Below are 11275 nucleotides of genomic sequence, written 5' to 3' on the forward strand. Positions count from 1 at the left end.
AAGGTAGACATTCGTATATCTTAGCAAGAGTAGTGTCTCAAAGTATCATTGTTAAGATTTGGTTTAAATTGTAAGAAATTTGTATATGTGTTCTTTTGTTAAATTTTATTATATGCTTACGTTAATATAAGTATTTATGCTCGGGAATGTGCGCGTTTTACGAAATATGGAAATGGGGACGCGATAAAAGATGGATTCAAGAATAAAGGAGGTGCTTTGATCATGTAAAACGTGTAGCGACCTGTGTGTACCATCTGTTTCAATTCTGCCGCCAGCAAATACCGGCGAATAGACGACAATTCAACCACCAGTTATTAAATTAAATCGTAAGTAATGTAGCGAATATTCTAGAATTTTCGACAGACATCGAGGAGTCATGAAAGGTTTGCCATCGGCGATAAAGAACGAAGGTGGATGTGACGTAATCTTTCCGAGAAATATGACGTGTTTGTTCGAGAATATTCTGAAGCGTCCTTGAACACTCGAGAAAGAATATTGTTTGCTGTCGACGTTTGAAAAGCACCTCCAGAATCTTGAAGAAGTGTTTATGAGGTTGCGTGGTGCAACCTTTTCCAAAAAGAAGCAAAATCGAGAGTAAAATACTTTGGTCATCTGGTTTCAAAGAATGGAGTGACAGTGGACCCCAACAGAATCAGTGCAGTACAAGACCAGCCAAATGATAAACACGAAATACAGAATATTTCATACTTCATTTCAGTGTTCTCTAAACCAGAAAACAACTATACTGTGTCACCTGAAAGGAATTGCTGGCCGTCATCAAGTCAATCGAATATTTTCGTAAGTATTTGAATGGCCAGAAGTTTCTCGTAAGGACTGACCAATGACCATGCCGCATGGCGATGGCTATTGCCATTGATAAACTGGAAAATGGAAGAGAAAAGGCATACCTGGGAAGAGGTATCTCGGTATTGTCATTGAATAAGTCTGTGATTACTTATTGGTATGGTCCAGTTTTAAAGGCGTATTGGGCTCAGTGGGACTCGTTACGGTTAAAAGACTTCTTTAGAGAGTTGTAGAAAATGATGATGGTACGACCACAAATGTATAGGGTGGCCAACCAAGAATGCGAGGTACTGTATCTGAGAACCTATCCATCGTAGAGACTTGCGGTAAAAAAAGTTATTACTAAAACGGCCACGAGAAAAACCTGGAAAATATTTTTAAGTTTCTGAAATGGCCGCTAGGGGGCGTAACTGCAATCTGGAATCCAAAAAAGTGATTTTTCTGTGTATTCCGCTATATTAACCTAACAATTTATTATTAGTCTTTGAAGTCGACGATAATCTGAACCTTTTTTGTTTGACAATTTTTGCTGTATCTCTAAAAATGAAGTGGGGGTATTCAAATATTCCGTAAAGAAGACCCTGTATCTTCGAAACGGCTGAGTCAATTTGAACAAACTCGGGTTAATTGACAAGAGTTATTCTTCGGCTACAAATATTATAATATTTGAAGTTTTGTTAGTTTCACATGCTTGAGGGCTTTTTTCGACATTCCGACAGAAATGGTTAATTTTCTCAAAAATATTAAATGCATTGGTTCGATTTCTTTTTCATGAAAAAGTAGCTAAATGATGCCTAAACAAGCTCGCGAAAACCGCAGTTTGCGCTATAGAACAAGAGTTGTCTGCGACTGTACCTCCGTTACAACCGTGGTCCTTGTTTTAAGAGTTTTAAGAGGGGGCAGTGCGGCGAACGTTCCAGTAGTTTCTATAGACAGCGAGGCTCCATAAAAGATGAGTCATGTGACGTAATTCTTCCTAGAAATATTACGTGCTTGTGCGAGAAAATTCGGAAACGCAATAGCTAGCGACATTTATGTTTTACATTCATAACGAAATCAATTTATACCATTAAAGCGATTTGTTTCCATATTTCTAAAAGGCGCAGCATTTTCCAAGGAGCGATCAATATGTAACTTGAAAGGAATCTCATTCACATCGATTACTTTCAAGTTATTTTAGTTTTTTTGATTTGTATAAAGTGGTGGTCGGTTATTTTTAGGAACTTGCATACGTAATTTTGTTTGATGTTATTGTAATATTTCTATAGGAATCGACCTATGAGAACCAATTGCGTCAACAGATTTTAATTGTATTTATTGATAAGAATCAAATCCAAACAAAAGATTTTAGTTATTTTGCTTCGTTGATTGGAAAAATTGCATTTAATTACAGTGATACCTGTAACGATTTATTTTACGTAGCTTTATCATTGTGCACGGTTTCATTACTTATCGGCGAACCCCTTAACATCTAAGTTCTAGGCTTGTCCGTAAAATAAGGAACTGCAGTGGTGAGGTCACGCTGTAACGTGAGATTCGGCAACACTGGCATGCGCTTGTCCATGCAATAAGGAGCAGCCTCAGTTTCGTTCAATCAGTGAAATAACGACCATCTTGTAGCCATTCTCGATTTCACCTGCCAAATGGACACTTGGGGAACTACATCAGGAGTAGAACCACAAGATCTAACAGAGACAGTTAATCAGATGCCTTCCTTTTCTTTTGCTTTGTTAAGCGTATCGTTAGCTACCTCTTAAAAGGATCGATACTTGAATCGTAATTGTAACTGTTTGTTTGCATTCCGTAGAATTACCCGATTGATGAATCATCGATATGTAATCGCGTTCACAAGAGTTGGGGTACATTACCTTCCTTCTGAACTATAGTGTACTGGCTGTCGCATTCGATATTGAATCGTATGAATACAAGTCGAGATCATAGTTGGCAACTCAGGCTGTCAACTTTTAATCAACGAGACACTTTTCGGTGATAGTGGCGATGTAGAGAGCTCTCTTCGGCTGCACATTCACTCACAGGCAAGACTTTTTTCTTTTTCTTATGATTGACCTTGTGTTTTCTCTATCGAAACAGATATTGAGCGTTGTCACACGGTTTTGGGAGACTTTTGTCTATTCCCGCCTGTAAGTTTTATGCGATCATTATTGAATAGGAGGAATTTTAATAGGACGTTTAATCTGCTAGAGATTATATACCCGTCCTTTGGTTGGATTAAAATTTTCATACAAATCTCGAAGCAGTATTATACCTATTTTAACAAGATAACAAGTTCTTAAATTCTAAAATCGCCCTAGGCAACTATTAATTAGTATAGTGACAGTACAACATTTTACAATCAAAATATTGATTGCTGTTCTTAAATGCGGCTACCTGCAATAGTTGCCGTTACTGTTTTTATACTAAAAGAGAAATTGGTATTATACAGGGTGTAAACGGAACAAGGAAACGCGACTTTTCTCCGAAGTTATTAGAGATGCAAAACAACCTTTCAAATAAAATTTTTAGTGTTTCTAGTAAGTTACATAAATTAAAGTAAATCAGAAAAAAAATATTTTAATTTTCGGGTATATACCTATTTTTGACTTTTTACGCCCTGTATATTTTTATAGTATTTGGTAGGAAATAATTTTTTATTTTAAAAAGTTTCATAAGTTTCTAAACTTAATAGAATTCGAGATATTAAGGAAAATATTGAAGTAGCTTTTCTCAAAATTAAAGGTGGATATGAAAACAGAATTATTGAGTTACGAAACATTTTAATTTACAAATGTAACTGGTAACACTATATTATATGCAGGGTGGCAATTTGAAAACTTACCACCCCCCATGTCTTAGTAAATAAACGAGATATTTACAAAAATCAAGATCCGTTTCGGTAATTTGGGGTAATCACAATGACATAGTTGGCGACGCACCCTCTCCGACCCCCTGCGCCCCAGTCACCCAAACTTTTAAATCTTAAATAGTGACCCCCCCCCCATGTGTGATACGTCGTTGGAAAGCTCTGAAAAAATGCTTTCCAACCATACCAAATAGCATTACATTTCGGTTAGTAATTATCGTGCAAATCAAAAAAATAAACTTAAAATTAAGACCTTCTGCAGGGGCACCTCTAAAAAGCATTAAGCTTTGGGCGTAAACCTGTTGAAGGCCCAGAACAAGAGAGGGATAATAAATAAATAATAAATAAACAATTTTTAAAAATTTTCACCATATAAAAAATTGATAGTTTTTAACAAATGTTGATTTACAATATTATCAACTTTTATTTTTTAACTCGTTCACAGCTTGTCTTATTCAATGTTTTTAATTCTTCAAGTGTAGTAATATGCGTAATATAAACTTTGTTTTGGATGGCACCCCACAGAAAGCAATCTAAGGACGATAGCGCGGGAGACCTTGCAGGCCACATTATAGGTCCCCTTGTTCCAATCCAGGCATTTTAACTTGTTACATCTATTGAATTGTGAGCAAGTGCACCATCTTGGTGAAATATCATTCCTAGCCCATCTGCGAATGGTAGGTATATCATAAAAAATTCCTTAGTTCATTTTATAAAGAATCTTTCAGTTAAGGGCGTTGAGAAGTTGGGGAGGTTGAGTATTCTTGCATTTTTACAACAAATAATAATCTATGTTATCAATTCAACTTTTTCATAAAGTTATAACAATAAACTATACAAATGTCAAATTTTGTTTCCATAATATAGTCAGTATAATTATTTTAATTATCTCGAATTCTATTAAGTTAAGAAGGGATAACTTATAAAACTTCTTTAAAGCATAAATTATTTCCTAGCAAATAGTGTAAAAATATACAGGGCGTACCATTTAAAAAAAGTCAAAAATAGGTATCTCCGAAAATTAAAATATTTTTCTTTTGATTTACATTAATTTATGTAGCTTATCAGAAACACTAAAAATGTTATTTGAAAGGTTTTTTGTATCTTTTAATAACTTTGGAGAAAAATCGCGTTCCCTCGTTTCGTTTGCACTCTGTATATACTAGTCAATTATTTTTATAATACCATAGTAAATAGCACATAAAATTTGTTTTGAGTTCATTGAATGTAGTGTTCGGTAAAGTTAGATCTAAGGTGTTTGTAATTGTTTAAAAAAAATTGTCAGTGTGTTTGTGAACCCAGTAAATTTTGTGTTCCATGTTAGTTTGGGAAAGCCGAGCTGTACAATAAAAAAGTGTTTGCAAAATTAAGCAAACGAATTGGAAATCAATTATTAGTATTTAGTTTGTTTAGTTATGGGTGGAAATTTTACTTTAGCTAAGTTGTTATACCGTTTTGTAATATGTTAGCCAATCCATAGATTTCTTAAATTAGTAGGTAATGCCAAAGCATATACGAGATCCTAAACAAATAAACTTTCGCAGAAATTTGTGATCATCAAAATTCGATTTAATGCGAAGGTTGTCTCGCACGAGTGGAAAAAAGGCGCTACGGAATAACACCCTCGCATCAATATAGGGGTGACTATACAACAACGGCTAAGACGTCAAACATATTGCATTACATCGCCGTCGAACCAACGACCGTGTCGCATATCAATGTATTACCGAAATGCGTTATCTCTCTAAACAATCTTCTGATTTATTATGCAGTCGTTTATATCGAACTGGAGTTCACGCATAAAGTGCGGCCACATTATACAGTGAGTGTATCTCCACGCTACGACCCTTAATGGACAAATTAACCCCTTGTCATCATAATAGATAAATAAATTCAATCGTAGACGTTGGTTTTCAAACTGATTTGCTAAGACATTTATAATTGTTGATCACATCCTCAAAGGTAAGTCGTTTTCGTGACACCATTAAAATAGCATCGTTTGTGGAAAATTGAAAATGAACAATACTACTAAATAAAGTAGTAGGTGTTTGGAATACTTCCAAAAAGTTTGCTGTCGGAAATGTAATTAACCCTAACTAGTAGTAAGGATGAAAACACCACTTTATTTTGCTTCGCCCAAAATGTACAGCTTGCCAATTGGATACTTTGGAATGGATTTCAAGAAGTAACGACGTGTACTACTAACTGTAAGCACATACAAAATGTGATTTACCTGGAATAATTGAACGATATTTAGTGGTAAAAGAAATATCGGTTAATGCAACAGAAAGTGAATCTTTCTGTATTTATTTAACTATAGACACATACCAGGCAAATATTCAGGGATGCTTTGGGCTAAAAAAGACAAGTGTAAAGCATAACAGATTTTATCGCCATTTCGCCAAACAGATTTATAACGTTGTAAAGATTTTTTTCGCTGAAAGTACGTACCCGCCGCGGTATATAAACGCTTTCCAGGAATTACACCACTTCTTTAGCTGTGGGGGCGAACAATATAATCTATTTTACCCTCGTATTCATGCAGGGGTCACACGCTAACTTCATGCAATCAGATATCGGTCGTGAAGTCGCCGTCAGACAGCGAGCGGTGTAGTCCGCTTGAAGTCTAACATCATGCGAGATTTGACCCCGATAAGGGTGTGGGTAATGAAAAAGCAAAGCTTCAACTTTAACTTACAACAGTGGGGTCTCTGTAAACGTAAGTACCTATAAGAGAGTCCTAAAAAAGTTGAGGCACGAAAGTGCAATTAGAAAATGGATTCTCGATGTTCATTAGTCAGTTTAAGTTTTGGTTTCTGTACCCGTACAATGTGTTTCTTGGGTGTTAACTAAAAAGTGTACTGAAAAAATTACGTTAGCAAAGAATAATACAAGACTCTAGAATGCGTAAATTTTATAGTCAACATCGACAGCAACATTTACACTCACTCAAGACTTCAATTTAGAAAAATGAGGTCAGGTCCGATAGGTACCACAATTTCAAAATTGTAAAAAAAATCAAGAACTCCAAAAAAATTCCAAAACTGCAAAATAATTCCATTGCACCCCAAAAAGCCCATCCCAAAGAACTCCATTGTGAATTCTAAGTTTATATTATGGTGGGATTATACAATCATTATCATTAGTTCACTATCATTGATAGTTAAGCAATAGCCAATAGAAACAAATGTATGGTTGTGTTGGTTAGCGACGCATAATAAACTTTTGTTTCTATTGACTACTTTTTAATGATCTAAAATGATAATGATTCTATAAACCCACCATTTAATTTTGTCAATATATGGCCGTTCAAAACAATTATTAACATGCCTACATTTTTTTTATAGAACTGTTTAAAGAAAAGTCGAGAGAAAAGCGAGGGGAAAAGTTAACTTTTATGATCTTGAATGTCAGTAATTAAATCTGTTTAGAATTGTTCGACTCAACAGATCTTCAGCTTCGGCAGCTGCGCCACCTCACCTCGCTACCTTACAAATTTTTTAGGAATTCTTGAACTTTCTTTACAATGATATCAAATTCAAGGAATTTGATAATTTGACTCAAGACGAGGACTTAACGTCGGCTTTGGCAGTTGCGCCGCCTCATCTCGCTACTTTACAAACTTTTGAATGTTTCTTTGACTTTTTTAAAGCGATAAAAATGCAGGGGTTTATTTTCGTGAAATATTTAAGTATTGATGTCACCATTTAACACAACACAAAAACATAGCTTCGGATTTGACTGCTGCGCCGCCTCACTTGCCTACTTTACAAGCTTTAGAAGGTTGCTTTGGTTTTCGTTACAATGATAAAAATTCAAAGAATTATTTTCGGTTTGGCTCAACACGAGGACATGGCTTCGGATTCGCTTCACCTCGGTACCTTAAAAACTGCTTTGGAATTATTCAGAATGATAAAAGAAATGCACGAAATTACACATATTGGTCAATTAAAAAAAACATATCCGTTCAAATGCGCTTTAGCACTAATTTGTTACCCCCCTATGGGCCTCGCGAGGGTTCAATTAACCCTATATGTATTTCAACTGAATTTTGTGTTTCCGATCGTGTTTTACTACTTATATTGAACTTTTTAAATTATCTTTACTACTTACATGTTTATCATTTTTAGCGCATTTTTGAAAAAAGTACGCTATTATATTCGTCATTGCTGGCAGGCCGGCTGTCCGCGTTAGATCTCCACAACTACAATAGCTAGAGAATTCAAATTTTCACTAAAAGCTTTCTGCTATAGTGTAGATGTGCAGGCACTAGTCTATTTTGAGTTAGATTACTTGTGAGATCGATAATTGAAGAAAATAATTTCGATATGGGTTTCGGAGGTACTATAATTTTACCGTTAGATAGCGCTACCAGTATAAAAACTTATTATTTACTTTGTGATTTGTTTTACAAAATGAAGACGTACCGTCAATTGAAATTAAATAAAATTAATTATTTAACGCAGCCAAAATTACTCGTGAGATCGATAATTTTAAACTTCGCTAATAAAATACTGACCTGTATTACCAAAAATGCGCTTTAATCATGCATATGCTGATTTACAACTTGTTTAAAATTTATTTGTTCTTTAGCTTTACCATGTACGGTGTGTTAGAGATACGAGAGTAATCTCAGTATCTCTTTTAATTGGCGAAATACGAAGAATTTGCAAAACATAATTTTGTATGTGACCTTATGATCTCTCCGATCGCATATGGAACCTTCCGGTACTACTTGGGGTTTGGCCGAAATTGGGGGCAACTTTTGATTTTTAAATTCAATGCCTATGCTCTTTTAAAATATTTGAAAAGAGCAATCAATTTACTGTACAGGGTGATCGTAATATCGCATACAAAATAAAATTTGACCATTTTTTCGAATCTCGCCAAATACAAGAGATATTGAGGCGACTATCTTATCTCGAACACACTGTATATGAAAAATCGTAAATATAAAAGAACCTAAAACAATATTTATGAAAAGTAAGACAAAACGAAAACCGATGCCTCAGAAATGAGACAAAAATAAGTTACAGCAAATTTTTGTCCAATATAGTAAAAAACCCAACGAAAAACATATGGGGTCTATTGACCCTAATCGGGTACCATAGATAACAATTTTAAATTTTCCATTTTTTTAATAGTTCCAATGACGCCTTTTCATTTAATTAATCTAGTGCCCAAATAAGAAAACGTCATAAAGCCACAAACTTCTGTTGCCAAAAAAAGGACCTATATAAATTTAAATCTTAAATGTGGTTAATTGACCCCTCCTGAGGCTTCTAATGTTAAAATTACGGCTAATTTGCATCGCGTCTGACGATCAGTGGTCGGCAACCCGCGGCGTTCTGTGGTTGCCCACAAGATTCTCGACGCAAGATTATTTTGTTTTATTTGATTTACATTACACTACATACGGTAAGCTAGGAGTTGTATTTTGAACGCAACTTTAGGGCCGGGGCTACATGATGTGGGATCAGCGACATCTGGGCGCCATCCCCGAGCGTGCTATACTAATGTAGTGATTTTCAGTTTTTTTCTATCTTCAGTTCTGGTCCGGATTGTTTTTAAATTTGTGTCGTTGGAAAGATCTTATAAATTATTAATTTAATTAACATATTCTGTCTCTTCATTCTTTTTTTTCTATAATGTTTTATACTATTATTTTATTATGTTTTTTTCTCTTGTGTGATATTTTGATATTTCATACACTGCAGTTTATACTAAATTTTTATATTGTTCTGTTACTGGAAATATTTTCTGTTGAACAATAAATACAATTATTATTATTATTATTATTATTATTATTATTATTACATGTGAGTGATTCGCCTCTCGATTAGGTGAGATAACTTTTTTTTGCCTGACCTCGTACACCAGTCCTAGAATCGGTAGATTATTCAGCCATTATTATAAAGAAACTCTTGTATAAAGTTAATTTCTGTATGAAAATATAGTCATTAGGGTCCGTATCTCTTAAGTGAGTGAAAATTTTCAAATTTCGTTTCTCATTTATTTGGCAGCTCTACGTTCCCAAACAACTCATATTTGCGTTCCAGATGGAGATCCTGGCGGTGCCACTGGCAACAAACACCATATACGTTATGTAAAAAAAAATATTGAGTCTTATTGTATTCTACGCTCAGTTTTTTCAACTGTACACGACAGTATACATTGTATACATTACAAATACTACGAACTACTACACAGAGTGTTACACTTAAGTACGTCAAAAACAATTTGATAGTAGAAGAAACCAATATGTGATGTAACATATTTGACAGTTTTGAATTTTACAGCACCCGCTTTTATGCAGTTCCTTAAAGGCGAATGACGCAAGCTACGCCACTGTATGTTTGTTCGGAGCGGATCTAACAGTTCAAATTGCATGTGTTAAGGGAAGGTTGAAGGTTAGTACAGTGTGTTAGGGCATATTATTGCGTAGTTACATAGTGTGGAAGGTGTGGGTGGCTTTTATTTAAGGTTAATATACAGGGTGTTTATTCAAATTAGAGTATCGTATAGATTTTGTGTACGTAGTTGAAGCTTTTCACATGTATTTTATATTTTAACAATTCGCAGAAAGGTGGCTTTGGAATTCAAGTACGATGGTTGTTATCAGCTTGTGCGATACGTCGGAGGTTTTGTTTGCTTTATGTCCGGGCGTAATACATTCGTTGAATTTGTTTACAATAGTATTTTGCCACTGTCTCATTGTCCATAAATCCCAAGTGTGAATATTTTTCAAAATTCCTACATATTTGAATACTGGAATACTGTTAAATGGTGGCCCCCGAAACCCTTTATGTTATGCAAATATCTAAAACCCTAAATAAACCCCTATACTGTTGTTATGGTGAGACACCATAACTCCTAAGCTTTTAACCATGAACAAAAATGATATATTATTGTATTCTTGGTGCCGTGAGCACTTGGTGTGAATGTCGGTACCTAGTTTTAAATTACCATTGAGCAATTAAAATCGACCAATTGGTAGAAAAGAAATAGATAGGCCTGGAACTACAATTTCTCGTAAGGAAGCGCGCCCGTTTGAGTTCGTCGAAGTACCGGGTGTTCATTAAAGCTCGTAGCTTGCATGATTGCGTTCAGTGATTCTCCTATAATTTCTGTACGAATTTGGGTGCTTCGTTACAGACTAACTTTGGTTTCGCTATTTTCACGTCTAAACATACCAAGTTCTCAATTCTCTTTGGGATAAGAATTTGTTTTCACAGCCCCATTTAGCAGCGCCGCTCGGGATAGGACTTTTGGAAAACTTTTTGCAATGTTAGAAAGGGCATATCCCAACATTTTGGAAAACCAGTTCCATCCCCCTTATGTTTTTATTATTTTTATTTTTTTCCCTTGACAGTCGAGAATGCTCTGTTACGCTGTAGGACGTTAGTTTCGATCACGTTTTGAATGCATAGTTTTCAAAGTGTACGTCAAAGTTTTGTGAATTTAATGTGTGTTTTACTGTCTGCCTACATCGATTTTTTTAAAATTAAGTGCACTGAAGGTAATCACCAGAACCAGGAGCTAATAAGTACCAAATTTGGTTCCAATCGTTTCCGCCGTTTAACCGGAAATGAGAGTACAGACAGACAGACC

Source organism: Photinus pyralis, unplaced genomic scaffold (assembly GCF_008802855.1).
Source record: "Photinus pyralis isolate 1611_PpyrPB1 unplaced genomic scaffold, Ppyr1.3 Ppyr1.4_LG6, whole genome shotgun sequence".
NCBI lineage: Eukaryota > Metazoa > Arthropoda > Insecta > Coleoptera > Lampyridae > Photinus > Photinus pyralis.